This window comes from Polistes canadensis, unplaced genomic scaffold, assembly GCF_001313835.1.
Source record: "Polistes canadensis isolate GaletaPanama2010 unplaced genomic scaffold, ASM131383v1 scaffold_24, whole genome shotgun sequence".
NCBI lineage: Eukaryota > Metazoa > Arthropoda > Insecta > Hymenoptera > Vespidae > Polistes > Polistes canadensis.
The window spans coordinates 283144-297906 of NW_014569571.1; positions in this window are offsets into that span (position 1 = coordinate 283144).

Genomic DNA, 14763 nt, shown 5'->3' on the forward strand with positions numbered 1-14763 from the left:
GATAGAAAGAGAGAGAAAGACGTTTCGTATAACACTGTGAGTATGACGCGGATTATCGTATGCGTTAATACAGGCGTGACGTTCGAAATGAACCTTCGAGAGGAAGGTCTCTCTTTTTCTTCCCCTTTTGGATATATCCAATGTGGATATCAAATTTCTCTTCTCCCTCGATTTTTTTATTGCCTCACTAACGGTGAGTTTTCTGATGAGACACGTACTTACCTTCTGGAATTTTTTCACTCATCTTATATTTCTGTACTTTTCTTTTTCTTTTTCTTTTCTTTTCTTTTCTCTTTTTTCTTTTTAGGTATGATAATTAACATAAAAAATTTGAACGAAGTGAGGCGAACATATTCTCAATGTTATTATATTTTTTTTTTACGCCGTAATTCGTCCACTTGCAAGGGTCTGCTAATTTTTTTATTCTAATTTTTTATCGTTAATTTTTAATCAAATCACGAATTAATAATTAAAAACAACAAATATTCTTTTCGATATACAATATTATGATTCGTAACTTAGGACATTTAAAATTTTAGGGAAGGGGGGGGAAATTTATTATAATAATAATTTATTATAAATATCATTGTGTCCTAATTATTTCGAAATATTAATTTTCTTTTTTCGAATTCTAAAAGAAATTTTGGGCCAACGTCGTATTACGAATATTTGTATTTTTTTTTTTCGTTTCTTATTTTCTCGAAGAATCAAAAACAAAGAAAAAGAAAAGGATATCTTATCGGATCGAAACCAATGTACTCTCTACCGATACTTTATAAATATTTAATTATTACTATACACAAATACATGTTCCAGAGAGCTTTCATCGAAAGATCTCGACTATTTGATATGGGTCAAAGGTGTGCCAGAATTTATCGTGAGAAAGAATAGAAGATACGAGAGGAAGATTTTTATCGATATAGAAATAGAAGATACTTAGATGAAAATTGAAATAAAACAAATGATCCTAAGATGAAAATGGATAGATGGATAGGTGTCATTAAAGAGGTTTCTTTCCTCTCATCCTTTCGTTTCGTTTCGTATCTTTTCCTTTCCTTTCGTTTCGTTTCGTTCCATTCGTTCAACTTTGAAATTTCCAAGAATATAAGTTCCTCACAGTAGTCTTGCAGATTACCTAGTTCCAAATGCAAAGCCACGAACGGACCTGGTTATTACGGTCTCTCTCTCCCTCTCTCTCTCTCTCTCTCTCTCTCTTTCTCTTTCTCTCTCTGGAACACTTTCGTGATTTCATCTGTGCAAGAGACTCGGCTAAATTGCTTTCGAGAGATCGCTCTTAAATTCACTGGAACGAACTGAAACGACGATTTTTCATATTCTCTTTCTCTTCTTTTCTTCCTCTTCCTTTTGTTATTTTTTCAGTAGTTTCTAGTCTTTTTAGTGTCACGCCATCGAAATTCACGAGCTTTCATGAAATGAAAAAGAAAAGGGAAAGAAAACTTTCAATAACCTTGTCGCGTGTCGATGAGTCTAAGCTTGAACAATTTAAAAAAAATAAAAAAGAAAAAAAGAAAGAAAGAAAGAAAAAGCTTACTCTCTTAAACCACACAATATTTCTCCTTTCATATTTTATTATTTTCTCCTTTAATGTAATAATTAGGATAATTTGGTGGGTGTTCAGTCATGCGATCGGTCGATACTTCAAATATTAAAATAGCTTTCAACGTAGCTACCTTGAGTAATTGGAAAAGAAATTGTTTCGAAGTAAAATTTGCATAAAACTTTTCTTTATATCTCTTTTAGATGCAAATATGTTAATTTTTGTTAAATAAAAAAGAAAATAAGACAATTATTTAATAGAAAACGAATATTTTAAGACTAACGATTCTAATTCATAAATTATGTATATTTCTTGCTGCTATAATTTCAAAAATAACATATATTAAACATTTAATTAAATAAAAATATATATCATACACACACGCACACATAAACCTAATTAAATAATATCACTTTAAAAAAAAATTATCTTAAGACAACAACAACAATCATATATCAAAATTTATCATATTAATCATTAACCAAAATAATATAAAAATGATTACTGGATTCCAAGAGAATTGTTAACCACAAATTAATATATTAAATACATTATTAAATAAAAAGAAAACAAATATATATACATAAACCTAATTAGATAAAATATTTAAGAAAATAATGATCTTAAAACAATAACTATACAATTATACATATAAAAAATTCTTAAATCTACGAAAATAATATATAAAAATGATTTATCAGTTCCGAAGATTGAGAACCACTATTCAACGTGTGTGGTCCGCTCTGGCGGCGAGGTGCCGACACTCGAACTTCCCCCTCTACTACTACTACTACTTCTTCTTCTTCTTCTTCTTCGTCTTCTTCTTCTTCCCTTTCTCCACCTCATCCACCTCCTTCTCTACTTCTTCCTCCTTCCGTTTTTTCTTGTTTTCTCTCCTCTGCCCTTCATTGTTAGTCTCCCTCTCACTCTCTTTTTCTTCCACTACTACATCTTCCATCCACCGTCTCACGTAGAGAAGACCGTCTCGGACCCTTCTCACCCTCTCGGAACCCTCGCCACCCATTTTCGTTCCTTCGTTCCTTCGTTCCTTCTTTCCTTAGTTCGTTTCTTTTCGTTCCTCCTCGTCTCTCACGCGCGTCATTATACACCGGCGCTCGGCACGAATCTACTTTAGGAGGCCTCGCCGTGTCCTCCTCCGACTACTCGCTGAGGACACGATGCCCTCACTGTGGCCCTCTCTCATTGGTTCGGCTTATTACCGGCTCCTCTAATCCTATCCTTCTTCCACTCGTTAGTTGGCCCTTCCCGTTCGCCATCCTTCTCTCTCTTTCCCTCTTTCCCCCTTTCCTTCTCTCTCTCACTCMCTCTCTTTCTCTCTCTCTCTTATTTGGTCTCTCTCGTTTGCGAGCTCAGGTGCTTCGTGTCGTATCTCGACGCTCGAACGATCGGCTTCTGGATTGCTCTCCGAGTCGGCCTTTAGCCTCAGGAACTTAGAAACTAACTTATGCACATATACTATACAACTATACCTACTATATATGCATACCCTATTCTCTCTTCTCATCCTTCTCCTCATTCTCCTTCTCCTTCTCGTCCTTTCAGAATACCATTAATCCATTAATACTGTGCTAAAAATGCCTACAAACATCAACTACTATCAACATTAATAATACATCCTATTGTGTTACTGATCAATTCATTAACATTAAACCAAAGTTTGAAAATTAATATTTACAGTATGCTTTCTTAATCCAATTACTATTGTGCTAGAGAAAAATTTCTAAGAACATTTACTATTGTCTTGTCTCAACACAAGTAATTGTTACTGATCAACTCGGTGACTTTAAACAAAAGCTGGTAAATCAGTATATTTTGTATACTTCATGCAAAACATGTTAAAAGAATCAATTAATTAGTTTTGATTAAATGTAGATAATTAATAGAAAAAAGTAATGAAAAAAATAGATACCATGATCAGAGAATTATACCTCATCGAATGTGGACTCACAGTTTGATCTGATTAACAATCCTAGATCCCAAGAAAGTTGGATCCATATCTTATAGAATTCCTTTTCCTTCCTCTTTTGTCGTCTAGTCGCTTTCTTTGTCGTGGCTGTCCGTATACTCGTCGTTACATCACGCCGGCACAACGTCCCCTCTAACAAGGTGCAGTTTTTGCGGACTCGCGCAACATAATTGGCCTCTCATTTGCATAGATTCGCGAGGCTAACCTTTCTCAAATCGTGAAAGAAGGAAGGAAGGAAGGAAGAAAGGGCTCTTATAAAAGCAAACCTTAGAGCTACCGTATAGAAGATTCTTCCTAGGAGGAGTCCTGACTCTTTTAAGCAACTTAAACAGCAACAGAGCAACTATACTGCACAGGAGCTATACTACAGTAGTAGGAACAGTAGCAACTGGCCTCATTAAAAGCCAGCTAACATAAGCGTTTCCTTTGGTTCTAACTTTTACCCACTCTTCTTCTATCTCGCTCAACCTCATCCCCGATGTCTCTTTCTTTTACTCCCATTTTAGATTTTAGCAGAACACGTTCATGTACACGTGGTTGTTGCTGTTGTTCTTTACTTTTGCAAACGAAATTTATGCTTCTCGCTGGCTTGGACCTTTCCGGTTAGTTAATGTTAAATTGGAAGGAAGAAGGTAACTTGCTGAACGTGTATCCTTAAAACGTGCATTGGATAATTAGTCGAATTATTCAGTAATTTCACTCAACACGTGGTCTTTTGTTTATTATTATTAAAAATCTACACATACTCAGGTGTTTTTCGTATTACTCTGATATTCCAATATTGAAATCTTTTTATCAGTTTAATAATTTTATTCAACCAGAATTATATTATTTGTTCGAATTTTGTAAATAGGTATAACTGAAGAAAAAGGTCTTGATGGACAGGTGCGCTAATCAGACGTACAAATGATAGATATTTTTGTTCGTTTAAGTTTAACTAGACATTACTGGAATGAACGTCCAATCCGTTAACACTCGAAGAAAGGTATTCCTGCAAAGTCTCGTCGACGTCGAATTTGCATTCCACTTGAACGCGTTGCCGTGAGCGGAGTTAATATTTTTCGGTAAGCGCGTACTACCACCCATACTAGAAGCTATGGTGGAAAGGGAATGGGAAAGGGAAAGAGAGAAGAAGAGTGAGATGAAGAGGGAGAGGAGAGAAGAAGAGAATGGTCGGGGCCGAGGAAAAGGGAAAACAAATCACTGCGCGTGTCTGGCATACCAGACCCTTCGTAGGTCGCACCCTTATGTAAAACGCCTAAGTGGCTTCCCTTCTAGCCTCGAGCCGATGAAAATATTTGTCGTTCAAGAGGTCGAGTGTTCAAATTGAATTCGTGTTCGCGCGTACTCTTGCCTGTCACTTTGTTGACCTTGAATTTTTGATCTGGAATCAAAGAGAAGGGTGATGATTCTCTCATTCTTAATTATTATTCGAAACAAAAAATGATTTCAACTGGAACAATTTTCAAAATTACAATATAAAAACGTTGTGTCTCTATTTTTTTAAAATAAATAAAGTAACAATTGTATTGTAATATATTATTACTAAATATACTCATCCTACTAATTAAAATATTATACTAAAAATTAAAAAAGAACATTTTTTACACAAATACCAACACTACCTCAACAAATTTATAATTATACATTTTTATTGTAAAAAAGATTTAAAAAAAAAACCAAACAACATATTGGATCGATTAGTTTGTTTATTATATTTTTTTGGTTTCGCAATTTAATTAATTTTCTCAACCCCTCGTACACCCTATTGGAAGAGAATCGGTAATGGAGAAATGGAGCTTAGCTCAGGTGCTCCGCGGCTCATTATATTCGTAATAAACGCACGGCAGGCGGCGAGCCTCGAAGCTACGGCAATTATCCGGATTGCCGTAATGTCAGTGATTAAAAGAACCTAATGAGCTACCATTAGAATAGGCAGGCGGCTTTCTACTTACCGGCTTCGGTAGCGAACTCGGCCATGCTGAAAGAGAGAGAGAGAGAGAAAGAAAAAAAGAGAGAGAGAGACACGTACATGTAAACCAGAACGAAATATGCCTCACTCTTACATCGGTACTCTAACACACACACACACACACACACATATATACTATAAATCTAAATGTACGTGTAAATAGATATTAGAAGTTATCGCCATTTTCTAATCGTCGAAAGATCAAACGAGTTCTTTTTCGTTACAAGGTTGTTAAATTCGATTCGATTTGTAAGTTTCCTAACGTACAAACGATCGTTAAATTGTTTCTCCTATTTTTGTTATATTTGTTTGTTGTAATTTATTTTTATTTTATTTCTTTTCTCTTTTTCTTTTTGGTTTTCGTTCTATTTCCTTTGCAACTGAATAGAATCGCAGTCGTAAAAAAAAGCGAAACGAAAGAATTTATTTCATGAGTGTGAGAGAGAGAAGAGTTTAGTGTGTGTGTATGTGTGTGTGAGTGTATTGAAGTCGAACGCGTTCCACGAAATGGGATCCACAGTGTTCCTCTTCTGAGTCCGCTGACGACCTGACAAATCAAGCTGAAAATTGAATTCTAGGGGTTGTTTCAACCCCTCTTTCTCTCACTTTCTTCCTATCGCTTATCCGCGAAAGAATTGGCCACGATAACAGACGACGAGACCCTAATACTTTCTTTCATTTTTTTATTTTCTTCTTCTTCTTCTTTTCTCTTTAGGATTGTTCTATCGTGGTATTTCTTCCGTCCATTAAATAATAAAAAGTCCTTCTAAACCTTCTAAATCTTTTTTTCCCTCCCCCCCATTCTCTCTTCTCTTACTTTTTAGCGAAACTCGGTGATAGAATAAAATGCAAGTTGTTTCAATCTTCGGTTAAGAAAGTAGAACATTTTCAATGAAATTAATTCACGAAATTTATCGAAAAAAAATGTAACGTTAAACAAATTACTTTAATTTATAATTTTTAATTTCTTAACTACAATTTGCCATGTAGAATGATATCAAAAAATTGCAATTAAAAAGAGTTTGTTTACATAGAAAATTATCTACAAAATAATACACAAAAATTATAAATAAATTAAATAAATTCATAATATATTTTAACCAACACAAAATTTGTCAGAAGCACTGAAGCCAAAAGATATAATACAATCAACTTTAAATAATCTTCCAATTAGATGAAACCTTTTTTTCAAAAAGTAAATGCAATTAATCAAAAGAACAATATTAACAACTGACACAAATGAATTTTCGCATAATGAGCATAAAATAATAATAATAATAACTGCCGCTAATTCGCGTTCTAATAGATAAATAAAATATAAATATTAAAGACGTATAATTACATTCGTCTATTATAAAGATAATTCAGCATGTTTTGATGGGGTGGGAATGTAAAGGGGAGAGGAGGGTGATTGTATGGGAGTGGGGGTGGAAGGGGTTAGGCACTTCAGCGGGCATGTAATTAACTTATTCATTCCGGCGCGTCGGCCCTAATTAAACGTGAACTGTAACACCTCGGCGTGGCCGAGCGAACGAAAGCAAGCGTTCATTGCGGTAAAGGAGAGATCCGATAAGAGACCGGAGGAATCAGCCGAGGAAGAAGCCGAGGAAGAGGCCGAGGATGAGGCCGAGGAAGAGGCCAAGGAAGCCAACGTGCTTTTAATGAATGGAGAGCAGAACGCGAGAGTTGCCTTTCGGTCGTACCGAACCGAACCAAACCAAAATGTATTCCCTTCCTATCGAAACATCCGATCGGTTAACCAGCTTCGCCGCGTTCCTTCTTTTCGAATTTCTTTCCTTTTACCGATCTTCTTTCTTCTACTCCTCCTTTACCTTCACCTCCACCACCACCTCCACCTCCACCTCCACCTCCACCACCACCTCCACCTCCTATTCCTATTCCACCGCCCTTTACTTTTTCGCTATCTCGTAACATTTTGCTGGCCAATTAATATCTAACTCTCGTACGAAAGTCCTTATATTATTTTTGTTCTGTGATATAATTAGACTAATAAAATATAATATATAGATATATAATATAAATAAATATAACTATATAAATAAATAAACTCGTAACATTTTACTGGGGTAAATTAATATCTAATGCTCGTAAGAAAGTTCTAGATTATTTTTATTCCGATAATTGGATTAATAAAAATTCATTGAAAATATTTAATGAAGAAATTTAATCCGATTTCTTCTCAAAATAAGTTTAAACAAAATATTTTATTAGTAAATATTACTTTAACAATTAAACGTTTCTAAATATTTTGATGAAAATCATCTGTTCGTTTGTATTCAATTTTATAATCCAATAGAAAAGAAAGGACTACAAAATTAATAACTAAAAAAGGTTTGTAAGTGATAAAAAAAAAAGGGAGAGAGTTATACTGCAATATATTTCTTGTAAGAGAGGGTAAGAGAGGGTCAAACGACTAGAAAGAGGGGAGGAAGGAAGAGGGCCATAAGCTTATCGATTTCGCGAGCTTCTTGAGTTGCCGTGTTCAGGTACATACATTCTTCTATCCTTTTCTAACTTTTTCTTTTTCTTCTTCTTCTTCTTCTTCTTCTTCTTCTTCTTTATCTTTCTCTCACTTATCGTTGTATATACTGATTCATGTATGTGTCTATGTGTGTGTGTGTGTGTATGTGATACACGTGTCAGAGGTTACGTAAACAGAATGATTGATACATTAGCCCCGGTTCTGCCCTCTCGCCTTATCTTTTATTCCATTTTCTCTCTTTCTCTCTCTCTTTCTTTCTTTCTTTCTTTATTTTTCTTATTTTGTTTTCTTTCTCTCTTTTCCAAGTGAATTGATTTCTTTCGAGAGGGTCGAAGAATTGCGAAGGGTGGCTTAAAGAAACCTAATGAATCGAGCCTTTCTACCCTCCCACTTTTATGACAATGAACCTTCAAGAGAGAAAAAGATAAATAGATAGATAAATAGATAGAAAGATAAATAGATAGAGGCGAGAAATCGTTTTCGTTAATTTCAACGTGACTCGAAAGTTTTATTGTCCATCGATGAGATGTATAATATCGGTTAACTAACCTGAACTACGATTGAAATCAAATCCGTTTCAAAAAATATTCCGAAAATGTTTGTTTATTATATTTTTATTTTATTTTATTTTATTGCGAGGTAAAAATCTCTTCCATCTGTTTGAATCGAACGATAACTGCTCGTCATGCGATTGGACAAATTTGTCGATTTATTTTGAATGAAATTGATGAGGAATAACACACCAAAAAAAAAATAATAAAAGTAAAATTTTTTAAATAAATGAAAAGATGAGAGGAAATATGGAAAAAACAAACAAATAGAAATGGTAACGAAATGGTCGATATTTATTACAATCTTTCTCTATTTTCTATCTCTACTTTCTTTATCTCTCTCTCTCTTTTTCTCTTTCTCTCTCTCTCTCATTCTGTCTGTCTATCTTTGCGTTACCGATCGATACCGGTTCCTATGGCAATGGCCCGCTCGCGTACTTGTTACCCAGATTCTACTTCAATCTGTTTCTATTCTTTATTATTTTTCACTTTTTATTTTCTAAACAATATTATTCAATATTACAAATCATATTTGTTCTAATCAATATATATTATACAAATAAATTTAGAGATAAACAATATTAATAAATAAGATATTACAATTATGAATCGTTTACAAGGTTCATTCGTTTGTTCAAATATCCTTGAAATCTCAATATCGAGATACATGAATTACTTTCTATCATAATTTATATATTTTCATATATTACAATTATATTTCGTAATGTGTACATTGTCGACAATTACGACAAATATATTTATATATGTACGTATATTAATTATTATACAATACAGTAGACGAAAATAAAACTAATCGTCTGTCACGATAAAATGAGAAAAAAATAAAATCCAAAAATGAGTACTCATAAAGAAAGTTATAAAAGAAACAAAAAGAATAAAAAAAATCCTGATCAATCGGGTAAACAATCATCTTTACTTGTCGACTTATTCCTCGCGATATAATAAAAATTCGATATAATATAATACTTGAAAGGAAGGATCGAGCCACCCTTAAGGCATTACACGTCTTTTCCCCTTTACGTGACAGCCGGACGAACGTGAAACGTTTTGTTATTCAAATCGAGCTAAAGCAAAGCATACACACAGACACACACATCCATATATATATGAACATAGAAAGAGAGCGTCAGAGGGGTTACAGGGGTAGGAGGGGTGAGGGGGGGATAGAAATACATGCAAACACGAGAGCCGATATCTTTCCCGATATCAACTCGACCCATCTAGTCCAACGTTGGTTATTTTTGTCGCGATGCGTTCGTATACCAAGAGCCAAATGGCTTACCGATCTGAGGTAAGTAAGCATTATGTACCAATGCCTTCCTTCGATCGATAGATCCTATCGAACCAAGCGAGAACCAGGCGGAACCGAGAGGAGGAAATCAGGAATCGCAAGAATTCGTTTTCTGCGTTCGAGTGGAACGATCAGAATAAAAGGGACGCTTAAGAAGATGGTGAATTAGGATAGAGATGATGGTTAGAATATGATCAACGAGAAGTATCTAATCCTCTATTTGATACTTAATCTATATACTTTGTTTATTTGATATAAAGAAAAAAGGGGGTGGAGAAACTCTATTGTTAGATAAAAATTGTTTCTTTTTATTTTTATATAAATCATTTTCTTTCCGATTTTATTTTGTTGACGTCATTTGAAAAATTTGTTTAAATTTATTATTAAAAATAATTGTTGGCAAATTAAAATCATAGTTTTGAAATGGAAATGTGAAAGAAGCTAGAAAATATATATCGGTCGATCTTCGAACGTAAACGTCACTCGTTCAGAATTTCAATCCATTCATTCGTCCCTTTCTCTCTCGCGATACATACACACATACACGCGCGCACACACACATATACACAGATAGAGGAATACAATTTCCATACGATCTCGATGCAAAAATGATCAAGAAGAGATCACCGACCGCGTTGCATCAGAAATATACAAAGAGAAAATAAATCCAATCTTTTAGGAATATCTAGAAAATATCTAAAAATAAAGTAATGAAGTTTAAAAAGATAAAAGAAGAATAATAAAGAAAACAAATATAAAAACAAATAGATATACGATAAATAATAGAAAGATATTAGGATAGATTTTTACTGAACAACAACGTTTACTTCCTAAACCTTTCCTTTCAAAATTAAACATTAAATTAACCATGACCAGGATCAAATGACCGCGTCCAGTAATTTGTAAAAAATTCTATAAAAACTCGTAAAATGTACATATTTCATTTCTAAATAAAAGAACGTATATTGTTCAATTTTCAAAATCTCATTCTATATGAAAATATAAATATGTCTTTTTTAAAGCAATTATTTGATATAATATTAAATCTCGGTACGTTTAATATTAAAAACCAATATCTAATTCGTTAAAAATAACAAATAAATGAAATTTAATAAAAGTAAGATAGATGATAAATAAAATAAAAATAACAAGGAAAAAAAAGAAATGTACGATAAGGAATAGATAGATGTTAGGATAGATTTACTGAACGACAGCCTTGACTGTGGAGCCTTCACTTTCCGAACGACGTTAGAAGTCGTTAAAGGGATCTGGCCTTAACTAGCAGCCACCAGCAGAGAGAAAGAGCCCCGGCTTACTTTCGATTCACGTTGGGTACCTACTACAACGGGCGCACGTGCGCGTTGCAGCGAGTCCTGTAAACATCATCCGAAACAAGGTCGTGGAATGCCAACTGCATCTCGTGGAATCTTCTCTCTCTCTCTCTCTCTCTCTCTCTTTTTCTTTCTTACACATCTATATATATATATAAAGGTATAGATAGAAAGACAAAGAAAGAAATAAAATAAAAGAATGGGAAAGAGAGAGAAGAAAGAGTTGGTTAGGCTCGCGTCCAACCATAATCTTATCCCTCTTCCTCCTCTTCGTCCTTTCCTCTTCCTCTTCTTCGTCTTCGTCTTCGTCTTCTTCTTCTTCTTCGTCTTCCTGGGATTTTTCTTCGGTGAGAGTACACACCGTGTGTCGAGCTGGTCGTAACCAACGACAGTGATGGACGCCCTTGCGGTTTGCTTCTCTATCACCGACTCGACGATGGCGGCTGCTTGCTTGCTTGCTTGCTTGCTTGCTCAAGAAGAAGAAGAAGAAGATGATCAAGAAAAAGAATATGAGAAAGAGAAGAAGGTTGAAGAGAAACAAAAGAAGGAGGTTGAACTAGAGGTGGAGGTAAAGGTTGAAGAAGAAGAAGAAGAAGAAGTGATGGTGTTGGTGCCTAGTGGTGGTGGTGGTGGTGGTGGTGGTTCTGGATGATGGGGTAAGACGAGGAGGTGGGTGGGTGGATCGACGAAGAACGACGAACCAGATTGTGTGTGCGAGGTACATGTCAGACGTACTAACGACTCCTCTTTCTTTCCAATCTTCTTCTTCTTCTTCTCTTCTCTTCCTTTTCTTCTCTACTCTTCCTTCTTCTTTTGTCCTTTATTGAATGATGTTTTATTTAGTACTCGATTTCTTAAAAATCCTAACAACATTTTTCAATACTTCTTTCTTTCTTTCTTACTTTATTTATTTATTTCTTTTTTATTCTTCAAATCACATCTTTCGTTCCTTTCTTTATTTCCTTCTTGTATGACATTTTCAATTTTTTCATTCGTGTTATTTATCTTCTTCTTCTTCTTCTTCTTCTTTTTTTTATTCTTCCTTTTACTTATATTTTTTTTTTTAACGTGATAAATCTAACCATTTTTCTTACGATTACAATCACATTTGATCGCTAGAAAACAGATTATCGATCAAGGAAATCTCTTAAACGTGCTACGGCATTCATTTCCCTTCTTTCTTCGTATTCATATTAAAAAAATCTTAGGCTAACCCATTTAAATTGTTGTTAGTGTTGTGGAAGCTTTCTTAAAAGTCAAGGTTAGTTTTTCTTATAAAAAAAGAAAAAAAAACATTCCTTTCTAGATCATGGTCATTCTTTAAATTCTCGTTAGATCTAAATTGTTTTAAAACATTTTAAATTCAAGTTAATGAATATCTTAAAAGACCTGTGTATACCAGGATTGAAAAATCTTTTTATAAGATGACTAATAAAGTATAAAATATACAAATGAATGAAACCAGCGTGAAATTTCGAAGATAATCGAGTTTAATTCTTGGACACCTAGTCTGGGTGTGCAGTCAGTTATGCGATAAAGATAAGAATGATTAATAAGTAGAAAAAAAAAAGAAGAAAAAATAAATAAATAAAAAAGCAAATGTTTGAAGAGATTCCTGCTGTGGTAAACCCAAAGACACTATAGGACCACCCGTGTCATTCTGGTCGCTAAAAAATACCAATAGAAATGGCACCCATGACGATTTGTCAGACGTAAAAAGTCCTCCACACCTGTAAGTTTATATTTAATCTTATATGCATGTATTGAAAGAGAAAAAGAGATAAAAACAGAGAGAGAGAGTAAAAACGAAACGCCGCGTGATGTCGTCCGAAATAAAAAAAAAATAAAATAAAATAAAAAATTCCTCCCCCCTCTAAAGTCACCTATCTCTTTGGGTTTCGCACGTAGCCATTCATGGAAGAGAAAAATACCCATAAGATGACTGTGTGGCTATAAGAACGGAACCCAAAAGATCAGCAACGTGGATTTGAAGGTGAGACGTTTCGCACTTTTCGTTAAAATCCTTCCCTTTTTTTCTCTGTCCTTCTATCGTTATGGCAATTTGATGATCAGCATTCGTTGGCACGCGTCAAGTTTTATAGCAAAATTTTATTCCTTCTTTTTATATCCTACATCTATTCGTTCATGTCGCGTATTGGTGTGTAAAAATACATTGCGAATTTAAAAGTAAATTTATCAGTTAAACTATATAATTTGAAGTTTAAGTTTATTATTTGTTAAATATTATATACTTTGAAAAGTATTGGTAAGAAAGAATTTTTATTGCGCGTGGGTGGTAAAAAATAGAAGAAAAATTATTTGAAAAATGTTATCCGCGTAAATAATTAGAATTTAATCGTACATAATTAAAATAAGAAATAATAAATTGTTCAACAAATAATCCAATCGAAATAAACCCTTTCGTATAATTTCAATCTAACACACACCCACATGCACATATCTTGCATATTTCTTTGTAAAAAAAAAATAATAAATAATTAATTTTCTTGGGTAAAATATATACCCCGGTGAGAGTGAGAGAATCGATGAAATAATTTAAACAAACGATCTTTTAGGTCCTTCCGCGTTCTTCTGTTTCTAACAGAGTTTGTTGTTACAAGTCAGCGAATTACATAATCGTTATTGCATCGAGGTTTGCTGCCGGCACCGTTAACCCGTCGGACAGAGGAGCGCAAAACGATTTTATCTTTCGGCCGAACGAACGTGGAAAGGACTTTTTATCCCTTAAGAATTCCGGGACGTCGTCGTAACGTGAGGCATCTCGTGTCGCTTTGCTTTTAACGACACGAAATTGGTATCGTTCGCGTTCCTCGTCCGTATACACACCGCGGTTTACAAAATTAAAGTTTCCCTTTGGCATTCGAGAATCGATAGTTCGAGGAAATGGATTAACTCTTCTATCTTTGTGTATATCTTCATGTTCTATGTCCATGTTCATATCCGTGTCAGTACCTATGTGCCTATGTGCAAGTCCATAGTGCATGTGCAAATGCATGTGTATTTGTAGTGTGATATAATATTTCTAGAAAACGTGAAGAAATTTAATTTACCTTTTATTTCACATTTGTCTTTTATTATTTTTTTCTTTATAATTTTATTTTATTGCTATAAAAATATTATTAAATATTGATAATAACATATCAGATGCATCTGGAAATTATTATAAATAGATTTATTGATTAAATAAAACAATTAATTATTATATTATAGAACTATTAAAAAATATTAACACTTAATATTATAAAGATATATATATGTACAAGTGCATGGTGCATGTGCAAATGCATGTGTATTTGTTGTGTGATATAATATTTCTAGAAAACGTGAAGAAATTTAATTTACCTTCTATTTCACATTTGTCATTTATTATTTTTTTCTTTATGATTTTATTTTATTGTTATAAAATATTATTAAATATTGATAATAATATATACAGATGCATCTGGAAATTATTATAAATAGATTTATTGATTAAATAAAACAATTAATTATTATATTATAGAACTATTAAAAAATATTAACACTTAA